The sequence below is a fragment of the Xyrauchen texanus genome, chromosome 24, assembly GCF_025860055.1.
Source record: "Xyrauchen texanus isolate HMW12.3.18 chromosome 24, RBS_HiC_50CHRs, whole genome shotgun sequence".
NCBI classification, from domain to species: Eukaryota; Metazoa; Chordata; class Actinopteri; order Cypriniformes; family Catostomidae; genus Xyrauchen; species Xyrauchen texanus.
In genome coordinates this window covers 22211495-22237523 of record NC_068299.1, presented here as the reverse complement: position 1 = coordinate 22237523, position 26029 = coordinate 22211495, and the positions used below count along the sequence as shown (strand labels likewise).

The following is a 26029-nucleotide window of genomic DNA, read 5'->3' as shown; positions in this document are numbered from 1 at the left end:
GCAAGAGTCATCTATCAATGCCTCACCACCTGTCCTCTCTGTCCTCATTACAGGTGTCTGAACACATGCTGAGATTCACACACTTCCACCCAAGACAAATCAACTAACTGACTGACCGATTTATCAAGCTCACCTAAGATTAGCTGCAGCTTCAAGAGACGTAAGTGTTTTTTTTATTGTTTTATTAACAGATTCTGTCACTGAAATGTTCCCTAATTTTCTTCTATGTAGAGATGCAAAATATATTTGTGTCCACATTGATATTGGCCATAATTGTGTGCGTTATTTTAAATAATTTCTGTAGCAGTTTGATTAGGTCGATATTGGAAGTACATTATATTGTATTAGACTTCTCAAAAAAAAAAAAATAATAATATGTGAAAACTTCAGTATTTTTGTTTATGAACATCAAAACGTTGAAGAGATTCCAGATGTTTATTAGACCTCAGGAATTCATTAAACATGTTTTTTTACACAAGTGAACCACATGGTAAGTTTCCATTTTATTTAAAGTTCAAGAAGTATACTCCGTTTAGGATTAAATCAAGATGTGTGATCTATTTGATCAGTTTCATTCTTCAGCGGACATTGGACTCCATTGAAAGACTTTCTTGTGACATTCCCCACTCCAGCTTAGTAGGTGGTGTTAACGCACCATAAACTAGATTGCCAACTGCCAGTAAAGATTACAAGAAGAAGAAATACTTTCTTGCCTGTGTCAACAATTTTGCATACGTGACTTTGGATCATGAGAAAAAGGTTTAAGTAAATAGAAAATATATAAACAGCAATGGTGCTAATATCTGAGTTCTTGTTGAATGCATTGTGAATGATGTCTTGTTCAGTACACAACAATATCATTTTAGCCGGATAGATGGATTGCGGCTACCCAGCCTCATTACTGGTTTACGTGACAACAGGGCGAGGTTGCTGCTAGCCAGCTAATTCTTCCTAACAGGCTGATTTAATGACTGTGATTCAGTTAGCTAGTTTCGTGTTTAACTTCAAACTGCTTAGGTTTTCTGCAACTTCTACCTGATTGGATCTAGATGTCGGACATATGCCAAATATCGAAAATTACTTAAGTTTATCATTTATGTAATTTTGATTTCATTTTATTTTTTCAATAAATGTCAATATCGTTTTATCGGCCAGTCCTAATATATAGTATTTTATATATAACATTTTTGCCATCACATCTGTTGTTTGCCATAACAAAACTATTGGCTATATATATCAGCCAGAATTTCTCTTATCAGTCCATCCCTGCTGTTTTTGGTGAAGGGAATGACTATTTTGAATAGTTTTGTTGTTGTTGATTTATCCCATATCAATTCTGAGACTCTTCGCTACTGATTTCCATCTTATTACACAAATCTGATGCAGAAATAATTGTGTGAACCTTGTACATCACTCAGGCAAGTGATAATTTTCATCATATTTATTGTCATTTTCATTAGTGCCACACATATCAACACAATCTTCTCCTCTCACTTCTGAGAGGTGAAGCAAAGTCTTAATTCCACTACAGTGAACAAAACTCTCAAATGTGTTTGCTGCCATTTCCGTTGATTAGCTTTCCAAACTTTTTGACTGATCTGCAGTTTCTGTACAAACAGTGAAGTCTGAAAGACTTCATCCAGTCACTTTGCTCTCTCTGATGACTTTGGATCTCTATAAATCACAAGCTTTGAAAGTCACAATTTATTAAGCCAACCTGGGATTTTGAATTCAGACAGAGAGAATATATTCTTTGACTTTTCTCTGAGTATACTTTTTATGTGTGCCTTTTAATTGCGTTTTGAGTTTCAGTGAAACTTGTGAGCTGGACTAATTTAAATGTATTTGACCCCAGAGCCATGAGGAGCTTTTATGTTTCAAAACACACACACACATACACTTCCTGGGCATGTTATGGGGCAAATCTCAGTGGAAAATACAAGCTCCCCAGGTCTTTGATGTGTTCCTTCTCTCATATCTCACCTCACCCACTCTCTGTCATTCTGAATAGGCAGCCACATTCCCACTAATTCACCTGTATAAATGTTATGGGCTGCATTCCTAAGAGAGACATAAAGAGACAATCTAAGCAGGGAATATCTGATGACTTTGTAAATATGCATTGAAAACTACCTTGATTTGATATTGTTTGCTCTGTTGAGATTGCATCAGTGTTCCTGTTTGAGATTGTTGAACTGTGCCATCGGCTGACTCTCTGTTCTTAGAACGTATTCACTGCTCCACTTCAGGTCAAAGACATTTTTAATGTGGCAGTTTAACCATAACAGCCTTTGAGTATTTGCCCTGGATCTCAAATAATGAGAATGACTTAGTTGTGACCGTAAAACAGGGCAAAGTGATGAGTTTTTGTGGTTGTCTCTTAAGGAGAGCTGCATACTGGTGTTTGTCATATGCTCCATCCATACTTTGAATAATAGCAATAACCCATCCATTGAAATCAGTATAAAAGAATTGATTGAAGCTGAATTGCTTTGATTGGAGAACTGGCAGAGAGAGCCGAGAGTATTGCTTTATAGAATCAGGTGTATTGTGCTATGGACGCTCGATATACACCCTGTCCCCCTCTGAACTCAGCTCAAACAAAAAAAAAAAACACTGCTTTGTCACAGTAATGACACTGGCCGATGTGATCGATGACTCTCTTACCCAATTGGAGAGCTGTAATTTTTTCCCTCCCCTGGCACTGATTTGATATGAGTTTAGACTGAGGCCTAGATGTTTAGCCTGAGTGTGCATTGTGATTTTTGTTTTACTCTTATGAAGGGCTTGATAAAGACAGATTTTCCAATTCATTACAATCCTCATTAGAAAGATCTGATATTGATTCTTAAAATACCAAGATAGCTATATAAATGTATTTCTTTTTACAGTGGATGCATGAATTTTATTTGATTTACTGTGAAGGAAATCTTTGGAGTTTCTCTGTGGAAATGATATCGTAAAATGCTAAATAGCTATTTAATATGTGTAAATTCCACCTCTCTTATTATGTTATCATAGATTGTTTTAGTATCTTGTAGACCAAAAATGTATGGAATTGTGTTATGTGAAAATAAAGTGATAGTGGAACACTTCACATTCACAATTAACGTCACGATCAGCCGATTATGTAATAATCAGCCCTGTTAAATTGGAACTAAAACATTGCCAAAGGAATCTAATTGGTATAGAATGGAGAGCTTGTGTATCTAATGAATTTGTGTTCCCAATGTTTTGTCTGCACTGAAAACGAGCACTGTTGTTGACAAGCACTCGAATCAGCCTATTTCTCCTAAATATGGTAATTGTAAAGACGTAATTACTATTTTTACTTTGTAAATAATATATACATAAATAATATTTAAAAACATTTTGTTTATTTGTTGTAGTGGCTCAGAAATCAGGTTCTGGAGTCAAAAATCCCAATAAATGTTTCCATAGACAAGCTCTTTGTTAACAATATATTTTTATCTTTTAAGGCAGCCTACCATGTTCTCTGAGCTTGTAAATTGTGGTTTATAAATTTTTTCAACTTCATATAGATGTAATTTCTGTTAAATAACCATTCTGTCCATGATCTTGAAGGGGAAAATCCACCAATCAGTGAATTGCGTCAAACAAATATCAACAAAAGAGCTATGAAGCGACGCTCACTCCTAAATTGAATTTTTTGCAATATTCTTCAAATATTTTATTCTATACTTATAATCTGCAACTTTAAATCAAGTTTTATATCTTTCAATCATTTTTATTTTGATTATGTCATTCGCAATGCTTCATGGAATTGTTCATTCCCTCTTAACAAACTGTAAGTGCACAGTCGTGTACCTTGGTCTTTTTGTCTGATTTTTAAATACTTTTTTAGCTTCAAATCAAAGTTTGTAATTTTGTGATTCACCTCAGGGCTGATGGGCTTGGTTCATGGCTTTGAACTCTTTTATGAAGGATTTTATGAAATCCCTAAGGGAAAAAAATTATAGGGGAAAATACTTTTGGAACCACAGACAGCGAAAAAAAAGAAGGGCAGACACTGTTGTACTCCATTAAAGCAATTTGATTTCAGACGTGTTTGTTATTGCTATGGTCCTTTGTAATAATCAGTACTATGCAAAAGTGATTTTTTTATTTTCAATAAAACTCTGACCTGAAGTTATCTATATCAAACAGGTATATTTGTAAAAATGTTAGGTTTCTGCCATGACAAATATTTTCTTGCTCACCCCCGAAGTATGTCTGGTGATGCAACAGTTTGAGAACAACTGCATTCGAATAATTTAAAGAACTGTGAGACTGATCCATACGTACATATAGTCAGTGATGTTCATGGAAATCACTTTTGGCTCCAGCAGTTTGCTCTGTGGGTATTTTTGTGTTTATTTGCTGATTTAGCCTCCCCACACTTTTTTTTATATTCGTGTTGCCTGTGAGTGGGTGTGCAATGTTGAGTTAGTGCAGACATGCATTTGCAAGTGGGCATGCCTGCTTACATGAATGATTCCTATTATTATGCATTGCACATTCTCTGTATTATGAATGTGTAAGAGAGTACGAATGCCTCAGTGTACTGCTCCATGAAGCAGCACGGTGACATGCCTAAAAGTGTGTGTGTGTGTGTGTGTGTGTGTGTGTGTGTGTGTGTGTGTGTGTGTGTGTATGAGGTCCCTGTGGTGCTATTGGCTCTGCCAGGAAGAGAATCGTGGCTCCTTAACCTTGCCCCTGTCTCCTTTCCTCCTGTCCTCCATCTAGCCCTGTGCCAATTAAGCTAGCACCTTGTCAACTCACAATACCTCCAGGGTCACCTTCCTCACCTAGCTAGAGAAACCCAGCACAAGAAGAAATGTTGCCTTCATTCAGGGCTTGGTCATCAAGGCACTAATATAATGGCATGTTTTATATATATATATATATATATATATATATATATATATATATATATATATATATATATATATATATATATATAAAATATTATTATTATTAAATTTTTTCAATTCAGACCTCCCCTGTGAAGGAAGGATTCATTATTCAGAGGGGCCATGCTTGTATAATTCTGTATGGCTGTATTTGTCTGTTGAGAGAGAGAGAGAGAGAGAGAGAGAGAGTGAGAGAGAGTGAGAGAGTGTAAAAAGGCGAGTTTGTACTTGTGGGGTCCTCCAGGACTTTTTTGTGCATGGTAGGATTGATCACTGAATGAATGGAGCATACTGGCAAGCACCTTCCACAGACCGATACAAAGTGAAAAGATAACCACAGAGAAATTGTGCCAAAGAATTTTTAATTGAAGCAGAGAGGCATTCTTGTTTTGGGGTGGATGGGAGTGCCTTAAACCCTGGCCAGGAAAATCGCCAAGGCAGAATAGAGAAAGTAGGGTCGCTCTCTTTCGTGCATTCAGATACACACATACGCCCCCCATAGCTTTTTCTCACACTTACACAATCAAACACACTGAATCCTCAGGTTCATAGAGGCAGCTTTTGGTACTGATTGGCCAGCCGTGACAGCATGCCATCTTATTGAAGCCAAAGGGAGCTCTGATTTTCAAACAAAAAATGTTTGCAATGTATTACAGAGGTACAGGATGTGGGTGGTTTGCGGATGTGTGACTTGACAGCAAGTGTGGATCCATTGTCATTTGTCATTTTGCCCCTCTAGAAGTCTGTGCATAGTTTGACCAATTAGAAAGCTCTACAATCTCCTGTCACAATGACTTGGTGACAGGAGCTGGTCGTGATTGGCCACTGTGACATCTTGCTGGCAATTTATCAATTTGTAGCTTACTCTTCTCCCTCTATTCCTGTATCACTTAACTCACATCTAAAAACACACTCTTACTTTAAGACACGCACACTTATTTTCCCCACAATTTCTGCTTTCTCTTGAGCTACGTTTACTCAGCAGAAGAGATGTAATGGTATGAAAATTGACCAAAACTATCACGTTATCAGTATTATCACAGTATTGTTAAAATGTGCTGAAAATGTACAAAAAGTACTGATACACACTGAAATAATTTAAACAGGTTTTATATTTGAAAATCAACAAACAATGAATAAAATTAGTAAACAAGGGAATAGCAAATGTAGTATAATAATAATAATTATTATTATTGGTGTGGTTACATTATTATTATTATTATTAACTTACACATTTTAAATGATCAAAATATGTTGTCGGCTTCTTTCATGTCTCACGCTGTCTCCTTTCGTAAAAACACAACTGGTGCCATCGTGTGTCTCTGTTATTTATCGATTGTTTGAAAATGTATTGAGGACTTCAGAATTTTTATTGGACGATTGTTTTATAGACTGCAATGGATTATAAAATAATTAAAGAACTGGTAAAATTTTAAAGCATTCATCTCAAATCACTATTTCATGTCCCTGTAATTATTTGAAAAGCTGTGTATTAGTGGAATCAGTTTAAATCACTTAAATGTTGCACGTATTTGTTACTGTCTTGTTTTCTTGTTCGTTTGTTTTGCTCAAAGCCATGCACTTGCACTTGGAACTTTTTCTTTGCAAAGCTTGCATTTTTTACAAGTGAGAAGACATTATTTCAACCCAATTAAATATTGTGTCTGACTATTTACTTTTCCCCAACTCATGCACTGAGCTAAAAGTTAACTTACCTTGCATGCACTATAAAGTAATGGATGGTTGTCACGAAGATGACACGCCAGATTGCGTTGCCCCTTTTTGCAGTTACATTCCTCTGGCAAGCTCTGCATACAGAGATACCATCTTCTACGAATTTTCCCTCAGCATTCTTATAAAATCCAAAATATGAACACACTTCTGATTTGGTCCTCTTGGAATGTTGGAAATTCCCCAAAGCGCTGTCATTGCCTTCCGCCATATTTTCACGCTAAAACAATAACAATGTTGCTGGGTGTGTGTGGACAGTATTTACAGCGAGTTTTACAAATCACGATAATCAAACACGGTTTTAATGATAATTAAATGTGACACGGTAATACTAATCATTGGGGAATTTTATTGTGGTTTACAGTGAAACCGGTAACCGTTTCGTCCCTACTTAGCAGTGTACGATTGTCAGTCCTGTTTGGAGTGCTTGATGCAGATACACAGGTATATTAGGAAAGAGAGTGACACCCACATTCTGTTACCTTTTAGGCCATGTCCACACCAACACATTTGTGTTCGGAAACGGATTGATTTTATTACAATCCCGCCTCTCATCCACACTAGAGTGGCATTTTCTTCTATGAAAGTTGAGCATTTCGAAAAAGCTCTTCTTTACTGCATATTTTGGAAGGTAATGGCAAACTGAAATGGATTGGTATGGATGTGGCCTTTGTTTTCAGGAGTTACAACCAAATTTTGGAAATCTTCTGAAATAAGAACTTAAGTTAAAGCAATGTCAGAAAATTTTAGGTATATGCTTAAAATCTGAGATGTGATTGAGTACATTTCTATGTTGCTAGATTCTGAGATCTCATTATTCTTGAGAAGGAAAGTTTCCATCCAATCACTGCGCTGTCTCAAGCATGAGCTTGAATTACAGGGAAGAGTTCAAAAACCCTCAGGGATGTGACAGTGGTTCTGGCCTGCATGTTCAACTGCACTTGCAGAAAAAAATAGGACTTTGCATTAAACACAGTGGTGAGACAGAAATCCCTCTTCAGATCCGACCACTGTCCATAACAGGACCAGAGAGCGTAAGTGCTACTTACACACCAATATGCAGCAGCTGTTTCTTAGATGCCGTATTCAATCACATCTTCACCATACATCTGATCAGGGACAGGATAAAACAGCGTCTTGTTCAAAAACAGAAGACTATGATGAAAACTCAAAATCATGTCATCTCTATTTTTGGAATGCATTCCATTGTGCGAAAGTTACAGGGATTATGTTGTCCTGACACACCAATATTAGAAAACTGGATAACTTCACACAGACATGGTTAGAGTAAGCTCTAGTGTCTTGTTAAACAAATTATGTTTCAGGATTTTGGCTATAATTTCGAAACAGAGTATGTTTAATGGTTAATATGCCTCACTGAACGCGAATTGCTTTTTTTTTTTCTTTAGAATTTTCTTCACTCTTGACACGTTCACACTTCTGTCCTGATTGACATTCAGCAAAGTATCCAACTAATCTTTTCATTCTTTTTTTTTCAAGCCTTAGTCGGCAACTAGTTGTTTGTCTATGTCATTGATATATGTATGACATAAGCATGTTTCACAGATTGTTCTTCGCTGTTAATCACTAATGTTAGAGCTCAACCTTTAAAATTTAAATTTGTTTTGACCACATCTCTGATAGGGTAAAACTAGTTGCCCAAAATGTTGTTAAGAACACAAATTAAATCCATAAATTAAATAAAGTCTGTATTTACTATTGATGTTTGTCGCTATGGTTACAGGGATCACTCAAGGCTATTGCGAGTTAGAGAGGAGGGTTGCCTTCGGTTACCTGTCCATACAGACATTATTTCATCTGCTCCTGTTTGCTAATTTATGTACTTTATGTACAAAACAATTTGAGATTCCCAACTGTTAAGTTGTAAATCCTGAACATGCTTATGAATGTAGCCTTAGAAAACCAAAAATGTATCTGTCTGCTTTCTCCTCTCTCCTTGTTTCCTTCTGTATTATTTTTCCAGGACTGTGTGCATTTAGCTATTTATAAGAGATGTTGGATAGCAATTGCTTTATATACCTGCCACCAGTAAAACCCCCTGTCAGATTTTAGCAGAGTGCCACTGACAGTTGTAGGTAAGTGTGTGTGCTCCCTCAGCAGAACTCCTTAAGGGCCTGCCTTTGATCACAGCCCCCTGTGAACTCCTCTGTGTATGATAAGTGGAGGACAAGCAGTGCAAAGGGACATAGTGCCATCAGCTTTCAACCCCCTGCTGCCACAACTTCAGCCACCAACAGACATCAGAAAGCGCCAAGATAGAAGGAAATAGCCACCTGCACTTATGGCTTTTCAATATGGCTGATCTCTTCTGCTCAGAGATACGCTTTGTTAAAAGGCACTTCTCACATTAGAAGGTTTTCAAGAAGCTCTAGAACAGGGGTCGGGAACCTATGGCTCACAAGCCACAAGTGGCTCTTTGTTAAAAATCAAGTTGCTCGCCGGGTCTCACCAAGGTTTGAAATGAACACCCTCCAAATGCAGATTTTTCATGCAGAGTATTTTACTGCAGAAGGTGACCTGTAAGACTTCTCGGAGTGATATATTACAAGAAATTAGACACTAAGACGCGTGTTTGACGAAAGGTGATTATATTTTGAAGAACAGGCGAAAGAAAAGCTGCCGATGCACGTCTGATTTGATATGTGTGCGCAGTGAGCTCCGGTGTTCACGAGTGCAATGAAAGCGCTTCTGCAAGACACGATAATGCATAGAGTTCTGGGCCTCGTTTCCCAATAACTATTGATCTTAGATGTTAAGAGCATTTCTACAAACAATTTTATGAATGTTTGTTATTTGTTTTTGTACACTCAGGGTGTGAAACTAGCACCCGCAAAATGCGACGAGACTCAATTCAGTTCACGAGCTCCTCGTCCAAATGTATTTCATGCCCGAGTAATTTTGCTCATCTACCCACAACAGGTGGGTGACCTCCTAAGATGTCTCGGAGTGACACATGACAAGAAATGCTGTTAGTCAAAAAGACGCGCTTGAGGAAACGCACTTTATTACATCTTTAAAAACAGACAAAAGAAAAGGGGACCCTGTCTCGTGGAGCTAACGCTTGTAAAGAGTTATTACAAATCTTTCTCTGTTTCATTCGACTGAAAACTGTTTGGAAGAATAATGTAGTCTATGAGAATGCTGCAAATGTTCTCCGATCATCTCGTGGGGTACTGTGATGGCGCAGTTCGCTCTTACACATAGTGAACGGAACTCTGCAGGTTCAGTAATATATACAGGAATCTTTGTATTAAAAAAACAAAGACGAAAGTGATTAAATCATAAAGTAATACAAGACACTTTCACCTTGAACCTAAAATTTAGTTCTATTTTCTTTTCTGTAGGCAGCATTAACTGTATTAATAAATGCAATACACACACATCCGATAATAACACACATTTGCAGCATTTGTTTGGAACACAAGGGAAATTATTAGGCTTATTTATTATGATGATTATTATAATTATCTTTACATTTATAATTGTCTTTAGTTCTTAATTTGCAACTGTTGCTGCATAATGATACTTGCGTGATGGCAAATGAAGCCGTTGGAGATGGTAAATGTTTTTATTTGGGGAGGTGGTTATATATAATTTTTTTTAATCATTTTGTTATTTTAATTGCTTTTTTGTTTAATTTAAAGTGCAATTTGAATTTAGAAATGTCTTTCGTGGTTTAATAAATTAATAAAATTTCAAATCAATAAATAAAAGAAAATAAAAAATCAATAAAGAAAAATATTCACCAAACTTGGGGATTGGGGATTGGGGATATATTCGGATATCACGATATTTTAAATTTAAATTTTTTTTACATATGGCCCAGCCCAAAAGGAAAATTACATTTTTCATAAACAATTGTAAAATTAATATTATGAAGACCCACACAAACACATGTATATTCCATATTGCAACATGTTACCTATTCATTTTTGCATATTTATTTGTTTTTGAGTAGTCTATGGGCAATATAAAATTTTATTTTATTGAAAATAGTAATTTATTCGTTTGTGGTATGGCTCTTTCAAAAAAATGCATCAACCAAAAATTGGCTCCATAGTAAAAAAGGTTCCCGACCCCTGCTCTAGAAGTTTCTGATTGGAAGAGGAACCTATCCTTTGAGGTTTTGTTGTTGACTCTGTGGTCTGACTTTAAACTATTAAGAAGCATTTCAGAGAAAGACAACAGCAATCATGCTTTTATTTTAGGCAAGTGACATAATAGATGTAGAGATGTAAACAAGCTCTCCTATAGCATATCAGACAAGATAGAGAGTTAAACACAAATATAAGAGTTAATGGTACGTGCTAACATTAGCAATTATGTTGTTTCCAGGAAGCATTGCTATGAGAAAAAGGTAAGGTGCTTTAGCTTGTTTTGGCAATATATTGTGACTAATTCCCTTGCTGTTCCCCACTCAGACTTTCTACTTTCTAAGAATGTTGCCTAGCAATATTGCATATTTGCATTACAATATGCTCACGTTACAAATCTCATTAGGCAAGACTGTCTGGACAGAGCATTTGTATCATTTTTTTGTAGGAGATTTTGGGCAGGTTTTCCACAAAGAGACTTAGCAGGTGTAGTAGATGTAGATGAAAATAATTATTATAAAATTGTTCTGACTCTGAATGTTTATTGGATGAGCAACAGTTAAAGTGATTATAAAATAGCTGATATATGCACACCTGTGATCACACCTTAATTTTGTAGTAATTCTGGAAGTCTACATCTAGAGCATTACCTCAATTTACAGGTCAGTGACAAATAAGTTTGTCTAAGGTGATACAAGTTAGAAATTATTTAAAACATGTCAGGTTTATAGAAATGTTATTTTGTGTCCATGTTGTTTTCAGAAATGTATGAAAAATATTTATAGCATTTTCTTCAAAAAATGCTATAAAAAAGTGACAGAATATGAAATAAATGATCAATACAGAGAAATGAACTTTATGGAGTCTGTAGACAATGCCTTAAGAACCATTTATCCTTCTTTGAGTCTAAATCGATTTACAATTGGATTACCCAAATGTATTTAATGAATACATCAGCATTTTGAGCAAATGTCTGGAGATGTACTTGCGTGTCATTGCGTTTCCTTGAATTGTGTTTCCTTACTATGGCTTGGCTCTTTGTAGAAAGTCCATTCTGTCAAAGTCTTGGACTCTGTTATGATTGTTGATAGTTGTTGTCTCGATGGATGATGAGGTGGGCTTTGAAGCGAGGCCTTCTGCAAGGAGGACTCGCGACGTCCGTTGGGTGTGTGAACCGTAGAGCAGAGAGTGAGAGGCTTACTCGGGACTTCGGGTCATGAGTTTCCTTGAACTCTACATGGCACGGAGGCTACGATTGCGGAACTGCAGAGGAAGTGAAGAGCAAGAAAGCCAAAGAAGAGAGAAGACAGAGAGAGAAGGCCGAGTTCTTCCTTGGTAAGAAACTTCTGAACTGAAATTGGCCACACCCCAAAGGTGTCCTGAGCCAATCAGAAGTGGCTTTTCAGAGTCACATGGTCAACTGGTCTGTCCTTTTCAAAGTTGATTTACAATCCTTTGTGTGGAGGATTCATACAAACTTCCCGTTCATACTAGTGAGTGTTTAATCATGAGCATGTACACTCACCTAAAGGATTATTAGGAACACCATACTAATACTGTGTTTGACCCCCTTTCGCCTTCAGAACTGCCTTAATTCTACGTGGCATTGATTCAACAAGGTGCTGAAAGCATTCTTTAGAAATGTTGGCCCATATTGATAGGATAGCATCTTGCAGTTGATGGAGATTTGTGGGATGCACATCCAGGGCACGAAGCTCCCGTTCCACCACATCCCAAAGATGCTCTATTGGGTTGAGATCTGGTGACTGTGGGGGCCATTTTAGTACAGTGAACTCATTGTCATGTTCAATAAACCAATTTGAAATGATTCGAGCTTTGTGACATGGTGCATTATCCTGCTGGAAGTAGCCATCAGAGGATGGGTACATGGTGGCCATAAAGGGATGGACATGGTCAGAAACAATGCTCAGGTAGGCCGTGGCATTTAAATTGCCCAATTGGCACTAAGGGGCCTAAAGTGTCCCAAGAAAACCACACCATTACACCACCACCACCAGCCTGCACAGTGGTAACAAGGCATGATGGATCCATGTTCTCATTCTGTTTACGCCAAATTCTGACTCTACCATCTGAATGTCTCAACAGAAATCAAGACTCATCAGACCAGGCAACATTTTTCCAGTCTTCAACTGTCCAATTTTGGTGAGCTCTTGCAAATTGTAGCCTCTTTTTCCTATTTGTAGTGGAGATGAGTGGTACCCGGTGGGGGCTTCTGCTGTTATAGCCCATCCGCCTCAAGGTTGTGCGTGTTGTGGCTTCACAAATGCTTTGCTGCATACCTCGGTTGTAACGAGTGGTTATTTCAGGCAAAGTTGCTCTTCTATCAGCTTGAATCAGTCGGCCCATTCTCCTCTGACCTCTAGCATCAACAAGGCATTTTCAGCCCACAGGACTGCCGCATACTGGATGTTTTTCCTTTTCACACCATTCTTTGTAAACCCTAGAAATGGTTGTGCGTGAAAATCCCAGTAACTGAGCAGATTGTGAAATACTCAGACCAGCCCGTCTGGCACCAACAACCATGCCACGCTCAAAATTTCTTAAATCACCTTTCTTTCCCATTCTGACATTCAGTTTGGAGTTCAGGAGATTGTCTTGACCAGGACCACACCCCTAAATGCATTGAAGCAACTGCCATGTGATTGGTTGATTAGATAATTGCATTAGTGAGAAATTGAACAGGTGTTCCTAATAATCCTTTAGGTGAGTGTATATGTTGAATACGGTGCAAGAGACATGACATTCGTTGTCATCAACATTCTCTACGTAAACAAGCAAGCATTTACATAGTAAATATGGCATACTTTCATGATTATTATAAATGTAAGTAACAAAACATGAAAATCCCTGACTACAAATCATACTGGTTAATTCATTGGTTTTACAACATGGATAATACATTACACATCATGAGAAACCTGATTGTCAGTGTATATTATTAATTTGCCAGATATAAAAGTAATCACAGGTCAAAGTAATTTTCAGAATTATCTAGCAAGGCAAGGTATTTTGTACATTTTGGGTTAGATTATCAAAGTACAGAAACTGTGTGTAATGTTCATGGATTAAGATGAGATGTCTTCATAGTAGGATTGTCCAAACACTAGGGCTTTAACAAGGAAACCTTTCAAAGAAAGCCTGCTTTAGCTCTGTGTGGAAGTTCAGAAGGTCATGCTGAGTCTGCCCCATGCCACCATCCCATGGGTTGAGGGGCCTCTGACCTATGGCCTCTTATGTTTAAATTATGCTGTTTAGTCTCTATGGCCATTTTATTGTCCAAAGGCAGGCCTCCACTAGATTTCTTGGTGCCTAGTCGAGCAGAATCTTTTAATTTATGACATTGAGGAATTCCAGGGTTAAAAGGTTGGGTTTTCTAATTTCAAGTAATATTGCAGCAATTGTTCGCTCTTCTGGCCCTAATATTCTACAATATCTAAAAATTATTCAGTGAAAACTTGGAAACAACTGAGAAATATACTTTTATTATCCAGTTACTAACGTTTAAAAATAAAGTTTTCAATCTGGAAGATTCATTTTTCGGTTTTCGTTCCTTGGAACATTTTTAGTCCCTGATTAATAATAATAAAAATATTAATAATTATACATTTATTGAAGCTGGGATAGGCTCCAGCCCCCCGCGACCCTGTACACAGGATAAGCGGTTGACGATGGATGGATGGATGGATGGATACATTTATTGAACATTTATGTCTTTATCATATTGCTTTTGCCAGCATTATATAAAAGGGCTTTGTGTCATGCCCAAGAACACAACTTCATTGCAGTAAAATCATTGTAACAGTCTTTCTTGGCTTACTGCTTTATTTAATCATGCCTGCAACATACTCTTCACACACTTGCAATGCTTTAACATGCACATATAATTGGTGCACTGAGTAACTTGAACTGAGTTTTTTTTTTTAGGTTTCAGAGCTTCAAAGTCTATCTTTACAAAGATTATATTCTTCATTATTCTTGCAGCAAAGTTAATCTTCGTTCTTTGCTCAGAGCCTAAAATAAGTTGGAATCAACTGAGCAGCGGTGTAATATTTGCAAACATTCAGAAGCATTTAAATATGGCTTTAACATGTTAAACTTTAATATGATTTTAAAATTGGTAATCAATCACTTCATGCCTCATTCAATGAGTAGAATTTTAACCACTCAATTTAAAGTAATGTATGCTGTAGATTGTGTTTAATTTGTCATGTTTTCTTTTGATTTCATGGTGCTAATGTGCTAAAATGATAATATGGCCATAATACATTGGTTACACTCTTTTATTGTAATTTATGATGACACTAATACTACTACTACTACACTGATACTTCTGCCAAGATGGGTGTATAAAGTTAATGGGCAGAATACAAACAAAAGAATGATGATAAGAGGCATATCTCACATATGTGTGATTGGCTTTCGGCCAATGAGTGAAGCAGCATATCAAACAACAGAGTGAATGGCCACTTAAGAGTATTTGAGTAGATTTTATTCTTTTTGTAGAATAATTTAACAAAAAAATATGTATACATTTATTTTAAATTATTTTAAAATTCTGTCTGGAGATCTCAGTCTATGTCTTTCAATCTATCTGTCCCAGATATGCCACCGGACCTGTGCTTTGGGGTCATAACACAGGGCATTCTTTCTATCTCTTCTGTGTTTAGCAAGTGGGAACACGCTCTTCTCCAAAGACCAGTGCTGTCTTAAGACACTTGTAATGCTCTGAACACATCACACATGATAACACACGCACTTTCATATTGGCTGTACAAACAACATCTTCACATAACATCAAACATGTCCTTATACATAGAATGCTCTTACATGCTGTGATTCACAGAAAACAGTATGCAGTTATTTATTTCCTTAAGCTATGGTCTTTAAGCTTCTCAATAATTGTATTGACATTAGAAGGTTCTGTAACCATTGGTCTGACAGATTGTATAGTTGGAAAGGACTATTCAAGCATGCCTGCAACATGCCACACTTGACCTTGCTAGACTTTCAGTTTGAATATGGCTTTGGCCAGCACTATTAGAACTCAGTGTTCCAACGTGAGAGGCAGTCAAGGCAGAGCTAAACTGTGCAAACAGGACTTGACTCTTTTTCACTTTCTCTCCATCCTCCTACGCTTAATCTTCACTTCCTAATGATGATGCAGAGCTAGACCTGTCACTCTTTGCCTCTCTCTCACACACTCTTTTGAGTTGCAGAATGGACCTCTCAGTGTCAGAATCAGATCTATTAAAGGGATGTTCACCCTCACAGTGATTTTTACTGTCAAAGTATCCTGAAGTCTTCAATTTGTATAGTGCTTTTCACAATACACATAGTTTCAAAACTCTTATTCCACAACGAGAGTGCTTCTGTATTTACTTGGTATTTTTGTATAAATCCCTTGTACTTTGCGATCTACATAAGCTGAAGCATTTTGGAAGGTTTAGTGTGCATCTGGACTGTGAGTTGTGTAATTCTTCCTCTCCTCAGTCTTGTGCAAACTGCAGTGCTGCTCTCACGCATCATCATTAGAGATTAAAGTTCATGTTACGTTAAATGAGATCAAGCGACTATTCGACTGACATTTTTTTGTCGCCAATTTTTTATTGTCTGCATTGTCGATAACGTCAACTAATCGTTTCAGCCCTATTCATTACATCCTTTTGAAGTTTATTTCTCTCTCTATCTTTTAGAGAACTACCATAAATACTGTTGAAAAAGACACCTCACAATTCATACACCTTTGGAAGGCTATTGATAAATGTATTTTTTATGATAAAATCGTTGTGTGGGCTGCAAAAATGGCATTAGGGTGCATGTTGAGTAGCACTGCTATACAGGAACTTCACTTGGTCTTTTGAGATCAGGGAGGCATGGGGGTTCATCCAGCGGTCGGTGTAAACCAGACAGATGGTCAGATTCCTTCATTCTGCTTTTGGAGCAGGCATGCATCCCCTATCCCACACATGCACACACGGTGGGTGGCCAGCTGTGCTTCCCTCTGTAGTGTACAGGAACGAAGGTTTATTCTCCACACAGCTGTGTGTGGTGCTGCACAGAGTGGGAATGGCTTGCTCTCAAGGTAAAATTATCTCTGCTGACTCTTTGGAATAATGCTGTCCTGCTCTCTCAGTTGACTTGAAACCCACTCCTCTAAATATCTCCAGATCATCTGCAATATACTTGCAATTACCAGCCTGGTTACAGCACAGTTATCATGCAGCAATGAGCCAGCACATTCTCTCTCACACACAGACATTGACAATGATCACACACTTCTGCATTGTGGCAAAGCTCCAGAGCTTGGATTAGTGGGGATAATAGGCATTACATTTTCACCGGCAAAGTAAATATTTTGACATGGTTTTCTTGATGCCAATGGGCACATCATGGCTGCCACCTGCAAGAGGATGAGTTTGAATTGTGTCTGACTGACTGCCTACAGCAGTACACTCTCACAACAAATGGACCCTCTAATGAGGTGCCATTTTTAATCGGTAAATATTTATTCTGCGTTAATGAGAGAGATTAACCCTCAATATCTTTCAGCGTGGGAATCTGTTAATGGAACTCCTGATATTTTTGTATATTCCTTACTCTTTTCCTTCTCTCGGGAATGAAATGTTTTATCTGCTTCCCTCCAGCCATTCCATCGTTGCTATGCTTCTTGTCATTCTTAACCAGATCTGGTCTCTCTCAAATGTTTGATGGTAAATTAACAATGAGCATTAATAAGTGTAGATGAGTAGGATTTTAGAGTGATGCTTTACTGAGAATGAGTCATGGCAGGCCCACATGGAATCTGCAACTGCAGACATCTGTAGAAAGCTCTGAAGATTTTTGCTGAATTTGAATGGCCATCATTCACAAAGTTCTGTGTGTTTATTAAAGCTGCATTGTTTAATTTCTACGCCACTGGCATCATCAAACGGAATTGCAAAATTAAACATTACTTTTAATCAGATTTTCAGAAAACTCTCTCCATCTACCATGCATCAAACAAACAGATTGACCCACCCCAAACTCATGTCATTGGGTGATTAAGTGAGCGTGTTTATATACACACAAAAATGCTGAGAATTATCAAAAATCAGCTTTTCGCAAAACACAAAATTGGGGTAATGGCCAAAAATCAAACTGTTTATGACCATACCCTGATAAAGTAAAGCCATTTATGATGTTTACATGATTTTACATGTCAGTTTATTGAGCATAATTGGTGTAGCATTGTACATGTAAACATGAATGTTGCTATGTTGGGCTGGTCAAGTCGCTCACCAATAATTTTGTTTATATGCAAATAAGAGAATGGTTTATTTCAGGGTTTTTGCAGAAAGCGGCATTCTGAAACGTCATGTATGTGCAATCACAGTTTTTCGTATCCTGCTTAAAAGATTAAGAGAAAGCGGGTTAATGTAAATGAGCTCTGTGCATCAACAGAACAATGTTCTGATAACACCACTAGTTTTTACAATATTTTAGCTAATTTTAGTACACTTAATGCTACCAATAAGAGTGTAGTACTCACAGCTATTTTAACACATTTTAGTATGTTTAAATTAATTCAACATAATTCGGCAGATTTTCCCCAAATATCGGTACAAAAAATGCTAAAGCAGCCCACAGATTCCAACTGGGAATAGTCATGGGTGTAATCGGATAAAAGCGTTGGCCACTCATATAGAGAAAGAGCAGGTGTGATGACCTCACAATGTGTTGTTTCCTCAGCGGTCTAATTTTGTTCCATGTTTTCTCTCTTTTTTACCTTTAGACGTCTTCTCCCTCGCTGCTTCTTTTTCTCATCCTTTTTCTTCTTACAATAACATATCCTATCTCATCCAAAAGAGAGGGGCTCTCAAAAAATATGGTCCTGATGTAGAGGTGGCTTTACAGCAGATTTAAGCTTGTCCCAGCAGTTTAAAGAAGTAGTTTAGCCACACTTAAGATCCCCAATTGTAGTCTGAATGAGATGAGAAACATTAAAAGGTTTTTATCTGTCCACATTGAACAAAATTAATTGACTTGATTGACAGATTTCAGCTCCCAGGAAGATTCAAATGGAACTGACATCCAAACATTTAATTTTTTATTATTATTATTAATATTCCTTTTCCATTTTTTTCCCTCTCAGCTGAGATCAGAAATGCCATAGAGAAGATGAATGTGGTGATGGAGGGGGAAATTTTATAATTTCTTCTTTGTTTTTTGTTCTTTCTGTGTTTCATGCACCGGAGTGAGTCTATTTGGTGTGTTATTCATAGTGAATAATCAGAGGGGGCAAGCGCCCTGTGGAATTTGAAGGTCAGCATTGTGTTGTTTGGGTAGGGAGGGCTTGACCCTGGGGTTGCTGAGGGGAAGGGGCTGGGGAGAGGGTCCTTGCGTGTTCCCCCTTTGTCTCTTTGTTTCAGACTTTTTGTGGTTCAGAGAGCTAGTGTAGCTGTTGTCATCCTGCAGTCTCCTCACAGTTAGGGATTCTGAATTACGATTCAGATTAAGCCACATTCAGATGTTTGTTAAACATTTCCTTTAAGAAAAGCTGATGCTTTTTTTCAATGTTTAATTTTCCCCCACAGCTTGTAAATTCTATAAATAATTAAAATATTAATTGCCCCATGGGATTGTATACATCTAAATATATTTTTTTACTATTGAAGCATTTTATTATTGTGGAATCAGTAAGTATTTTTTCACTTGAAAATTAGATCTAGTAGGTAGGCAACAGAAGCATTACATTTAACACACTATAGCAGTTTAAGTTTAAAAAATATATTTTTGTATTATTAATTGAAGCAGTCTGGTTTTCTTGCAGGTGTGAGTGCGTATGTTTGTACAGGCGAGACTCCCATGATGTCTAAAGACCTGCACACCTGTGGCTCAAGTATGGCATAACCTTGTGTTTTAATGACAGCCCCCTCCTCCACATTGCCCAGAGAGTTGAGTTCTCTGTGCATTGTGCGTGGAAGCCCCCTGCTGGTCAGTTGGTACTTTGCATGTTTACCTGTAGGCTATTAAGGGGTGTTTTCTAAGGCAAGCATCACTGTAACTACTGCAAGGGATTTTAATTCCTAACTGTTGTGCACTGTTTGTGCTACGGACGTAAATTATACATTTTCTTCAAACTGCAACTTGAAGTGCGGTGCTGTTACTTTTTACGAGTGATCAGGCTTAAGATTGTCATTGGAGGATGATAATATGGCTGAGAGAAACCCCATATACTTTAAGGAGGATTTTTAGCCATATGTAGGGATCAGAACAACATAGAGGCTTGGGGGTTGGCTGTTTTGCTTTGGGCCCTGAAGAAAACACCCTGAACAACCTAGCAACCACCAAGAACACTGCAGCAAGCAAATGGCAAAATGCTAAGCATTCAGCACCCTCTCATAACACCCTAATATGGTAAAAATCTAGTTTGATGTAGATAATGTGGTATAGTCACATTTACTTTAGAACTGCTGGTTTGATTGAATTAGGTTCTGATTTCTGTTAACAGTCAATATACAGGATAATGGTAGATTGAGCTGTTCCTTCCTTATTAGGTTAGAGTAGGAAATCTAAGACACCACATGTTCCACTAGCTCAGCTAGTATGGGTTAGTGGTCAGAGGTCATATTGGCCATGAGGCATGTCAGCCTTGCAGGTTAATTTATTAAGTGCCACAGGAACTGGCTCCCTCCTAGTTGGTAATCTTGGCAATTTAAATCTAACCCAACACTGAACTACATTAAACACTGTGTCTTAACCAGGTGACCCGCAATAAAGCACAAAGTGATTACAGCTATCTCTGATGTGTGCTTTCACACTGGTACACATGCACTGAAGAATTAGGGGAGACGGGGGGCATACGTACCCCCCAATGCTGTGAAGGGGTGAATCTCCCCCCACACACACCATGCATCTGTCCATATTTATATATTTTTATCAACGCTGAAAATAATTTCGTTTGAGACACCTTGCAATTGTATTGTTGTGAGACTGTCATATTTAGACAAAAAAACTGATGTCTCACTTTCGTTGTACGAGTTGGTAGCGCACAACTAGATGGCGGTGTCACGTGGTACCTGTTACTTTTCTCAGCGCTGTCCAGGATGCATGAACTCACTGTTGTTTATTACTGGTGAGGATTTAAAAAAAGTGGATTTTTATTTACTGGTATCAGAATCAGAATCAGCTTTATTGCCAAGTATGCTTACACATACAAGGAATTTGTCTAGGTGACAGGAGCTTCCAGTCAACAACAATACAAACAATACCAAAAACAGCAGCAAGACATAGGTAATTAAAAACAAAAAAGAACACAACATAAATAATTATACATATACGTACATACACTCACCTTCATACATACCCACATACACACACGTAGTATGTGGCAATTATCAGTTTTTATTAAAAATAACTATCCTGTGTAAAATATCTACAAATGATATTAAACGTTCATAGATTTAAATGCGGATGTGTGAAGGATTCGGTTTTCAAGTGTCAAGCTCCTCCTGTAGGAATAAAACTCACAAGACTGGTCTGTAGGTGTGTAACCCACACAAAACTTTCGTATGAATTTAGAAAACATGAAATATATCACATGAGTCATATGTGGAGTCAGTGAAGATGTTAAAGGTGTCCATAGACATGATCAGTTGTTTTTCATAGTGAGGAAGGCAGACAGGCATTTCAGATGAGCAGGTAAGAATTGTAATTTTCTGAAAGGGTACATATTTTTATGAAACATTAACCCTAATACTTTTTCTGAATGTTTGATATGATACAGTGTATAAATATTTAAAAGTATGCATTGAATTAGGGATGATGCGATAATACGGTTAATTGTAAGAATTTAGAATACAAGGTTAAAAAGCGTGAAATGCTTTATTTACACATGGCAACAATATTAGATATAATGTGTAAATGTAAAAGAGTTTTTTGTAAGATTTTGTAAGCCTAAATGAGAATACTCATTTGTGTACTGGAGCTGTAGCTATGGTTACGGACGGTGGCTGTGTGGTGCTTTAATGGCCAGGTGTCACAAACTGAACATGAATTTTCAATTCACATGAAACTGTAGCTTAAATACACAAATTCCAAAATATAACAGAGGAATTCGATCAACTAGATTCATATCCATCAAAAAAGCAACTTAAATTGACATTTAAATGACTGACTGAAGACGACAGATGTAAAAAGCAGACAGAACTCTTAGAAAGTAACACAACCTTAGGACAGGATGCTCCACTAATCGTCCAACAACAAACTAGTTCGTTTAATATTCTTAGCTGTGTTGATTTTAAAGTGATGAATTAAAGATGCCACTTTTTTGTAATCAGGGTTCGTACGTTTTGAAAAAACCTGGAAAAGTTATGGAATTTGAAAAATGCAAATTCCAGGCCTGGAAAGGTTTTGAAAAAATAAAAAGGCACAGAAAGTTTTGGAAAAGTCATTGATTTTTTTTTTTTTAATTTTAATTCATTTTTAACACAGTAATATGTGATTAATACAAAAACTGTTTAATAAAAAAATATTTCTCGTTGTCTTAAATGTCCTTATATTCGGGCAGCAAAACGTTCTGTTCACTTCCGATTCACTCGTTGCCTGAGGCGAAGTCGGTGCTGACATAAATTAAATTTAATTGAAATGCCAGGAAAGTGTAGATTTAACAATGTCTGGCTTCACTTGGAAACATACAATACATGGCTCGAAAAGGTCCAGGACCCGAGGAAAGCGAGATGTGGACTATGTTCTAAGATAATTGACATCTCTAATATGGGAGAATCAGCGCTCACTAGCCATGCTAAAGGCGCCAAGCACCAGGCAGTTAAGGCTGCGCGTGAAGGCTCAAGCATGACTATCACTAGCTTCTTTTCTCCTCCGGCGACATCGACCAATGTTAGGCTAATTGCAGGTTCTTCCATCACGAGTCAGGTTGAAGGCACAAGACAAGGGACTATCTCAAATGATAGAAAAGACGCGTTAAGGGCCGAGGTATTGTGGGCGTTAAAAGTCGCAAACTCCCACTATTCTTTTAAATCGTGCGAGGATGTCAGCGCACTTTTCAGAGCTATGTTTCCTGACAGTCAGTTGGCAGCCAAATTTGCGTGTGGGGAACGTAAGTGTGCTTACTTGTGTAATTTTGGATTGGCTCCTTATTTTAAACAGCTCACTTTGAAGACAGTCACTACACAGATGTCTTATGTACTTTTATTTGATGAGAGCCTGAATAATTACCTACAGACTAAACAGTTAGATGTCCATGTCAGGCTATGGGACGGGCCCAATGTGAAGACCAAATACATCGGTTCAGAGTTCCTGGGGCATTCAACCGCCAAAGATGTTGTTGAGAAACTCAACAACTTGCTTTCACAGCTCGGAATGACCAACCTCATCCAAATCTCGATGGATGGACCGAACGTGAATTGGAAAGTGTTTGAAATCCTTCAAAAGCAGCTGCAGATTGATGTGGGAAAGTCACTTATCAACATCGGGTCGTGCGGTTTGCATATACTGCACAATGCATTTAGAGGCGGATGTAAAGCGATTGGATGGGACATTGAACATGGACTTTCTTGTCTCTACTGGCTGTTTCACGACTCCCCAGCCCGGCACGAGGACTTTGTGACAGCGACTGGATGCAGCACGAGCATGCTAAAGTTTTGCAAGCACCGGTGGGTCGAGAATGTTAACGTAGCGGACAGAGGATTACAACTCTGGCCGCATGTGAAACGATACGTGGAGATGGTAGGGAGAGGCGAACTCCCCAATCCAAAGGTGAAATCGTTTGAGGAGGTGAAGAACCGGTGTGCTGATCCTCTCTTCACTGTAAAGGTTGGCATATTCATCAGCATTGCGCGAGAAATTGAGCCCTTTCTCAACATGTATCAGACGGACCAACCAATGCTGCCATTCCTTGCTGAGGACATGACTAGACTGATCAAAGGTAAGCTTAAACATTAAATCCAATTGCCATATGTTACTTGTTTTCTAAGTTGAATTTATTGACATTGTTGGACAAATTACTTCCAAAATGTAATTGATGTCACTCGCGGACTGGAAGCAACATATCTCGTTTTTTCGACATCTTATCTCATTATTTCTACATATGCTGTGACATTCTAATCTGCATTAAGCCAAGTGTTCTTAATTGTTTTCTATGGGAGGAAAATGCTTAATGTGTAGGCCAATTAAACGTTTGCGTAATCTCCACTACTGCCCAATTAGTTGTTAATTTGCAGTTGCTGTGTTTTATCAGGACACTTATGTACATTTTACTTATGTATTTTATCCTGTGTCCTTCAAAGATCTTGCACTATGTTTGCGTTTAAATAAATGTGTATTTTGTATTGAACCACATACATTGTCATCCATTTTATTGTTAAACCTCTGAGGGTAAACTTAAACACATATTTTTATTCTTATAATGTTGACTGACATTTTGAGGAATACATAGTCATGGAAATGTGCCGAAAAGTCATTGAAATGTCATGGAAAAGTCATGGAAAAGTATTGGTTAAAATGTGTATGAACCCTGTGTAATGTTTAAGCAACTATAAGCGAGTAAACTTTGAAAAGTTGCTTCTTAAATCGTCCTCATTATTTAAAGCATTGCTTCTTTACAAATTCACCGGATTAAACATAAATATCAATTTTAATCATGATCGGACTTTAAATTGCCTGCTGTAAGCAATGTTCCAGTTATATTTCATAGTACAAAGGTTTATTTGTAAGGTGTTGTGGACAATATTTATAGTCTGTTGCCAATTCTTTATGTTGGGGTGTCTGACAGAACAACGGATTGCTTTAATACACTGATGCAGAAGAATTTATTTTTTAATGCTGTGAACTACATGTTAACGCACCCACAATAATATTACATTTACGCACCTTTGAAGTACTCTGGTTACATTAGCACATTACTGACCTTGAGATGCTTATAAGCAGTGTTGTGCCCTAGATTGGAGCATTTCTTATTACCTCTTATTTTTATTTATTTATTTGTGTGTGTGTGTGTGTGTGTGTGTGTGTGTGTGTGTGTGTGTGTGTGTGTGTGTGTGTGTGTGTGTGTGTGTGTGTGTGTGTGTTTATCAGTTTTCTTATTATAGGGCTTCCCTTAGCATACACATAACACCCAGAAATATGTCCACTTAGACATTTAGACAATTGTTATGTGATATGCATTTTTTGCATCAGTGCTGTTGCATATTATTAAGCAAATGAGCAAATAATTGTATAACCTGTTTACCATAATTATTTTCTCAGACGGTAATCTAACTGTCAAACTCACACAACCGCATCCCTTCATTGAACATACAGCACTTTATTTATCTTATTTGTCCCCCTCAATGTTCAAACCAAATCTACGGCATTGTACACGTGCCTTCAAGGTGATTACATCCATAAACACCTAACAAATCAGCCCCCTGTGTAATCTGTGTTCTTTCCTGCTTTTATATTAACCCCTTTTCTTTTTTGCTCTCGCTCTGCCCCATTAGCAAAGTTCTGTATTACCGGGACATCTCAGTGTCACAGGATATTGAGGCGAGACTTTTAATTTTGCCTGTAATTACAGAGAAGTGTTCTAATAAATGTTCTGCTTCTCCATTTCCTTGCCTCTCACATTTAAGAAGTACATGCGTTTTACCCAGTCTGTTTCAATGCTTTGAAAAACAGGCTTTGTCCGACAGGTGAATAAAGCTTGAGGTCCATTCACAAGTGCCTAAATTGTTGGAGGTTAGAAAGTCACTATACTGTTGGGCCGAGAGTAGGTGTTTCTACTATACTGAAGTATCCAATTGGAGTAGGGGGTGATCATGTGGGCTCCACTCTTCTCACTTGCATTGGTAGTCACCGCATCACGTCACTGTTTATTTGCATAAAGTTAAGCCAACTTTGGTGCATCAGCAATGGTCGTTGCCACTCATGTCACCTCAAAATGGCCCAAATTTAATCAGAAATTAATGACTTCTAGTTTTTATTTTGTCACTGCACAATGGGTGCAGTGTGAACACCCTTTGTTCACGTGGAATTATTGGACATATTTAGAAGGTTAGTCAATCATGCTTGGATTTGAAACCAGATGTTTAGTTGTAGACATACAGAAAAACATTCATATTTCCACCCAAGAGTTTCCACTGTCCTGTAAATCATCATCAAGCTTCTTGTTTTGTGTAATAGTCCCTTATGGACAGTTTTCTGCTTTTTTCTTTTTATACTGTATTTTTACAGTGAAATACTCTCTTCACCTTTAGCATTCACCTTGCATTT

At 37.6% G+C, this 26029-nt stretch overlaps 1 protein-coding gene across 2 annotated transcripts in view; it reads left to right on the top strand.

Annotated features, from left to right (window-relative positions):
* The window catches only part of LOC127617676 (bifunctional heparan sulfate N-deacetylase/N-sulfotransferase 2-like), a 212220-nt gene that overhangs the window by 155049 nt on the left and 31142 nt on the right, over positions 1-26029 (top strand). For both annotated transcript variants that reach the window (XM_052089704.1, XM_052089703.1), the window contains one exon: positions 54-160. The gene's annotated coding sequence lies outside the window, so the exon portion shown is untranslated. The remainder of the gene's footprint in view (positions 1-53; positions 161-26029) is intronic.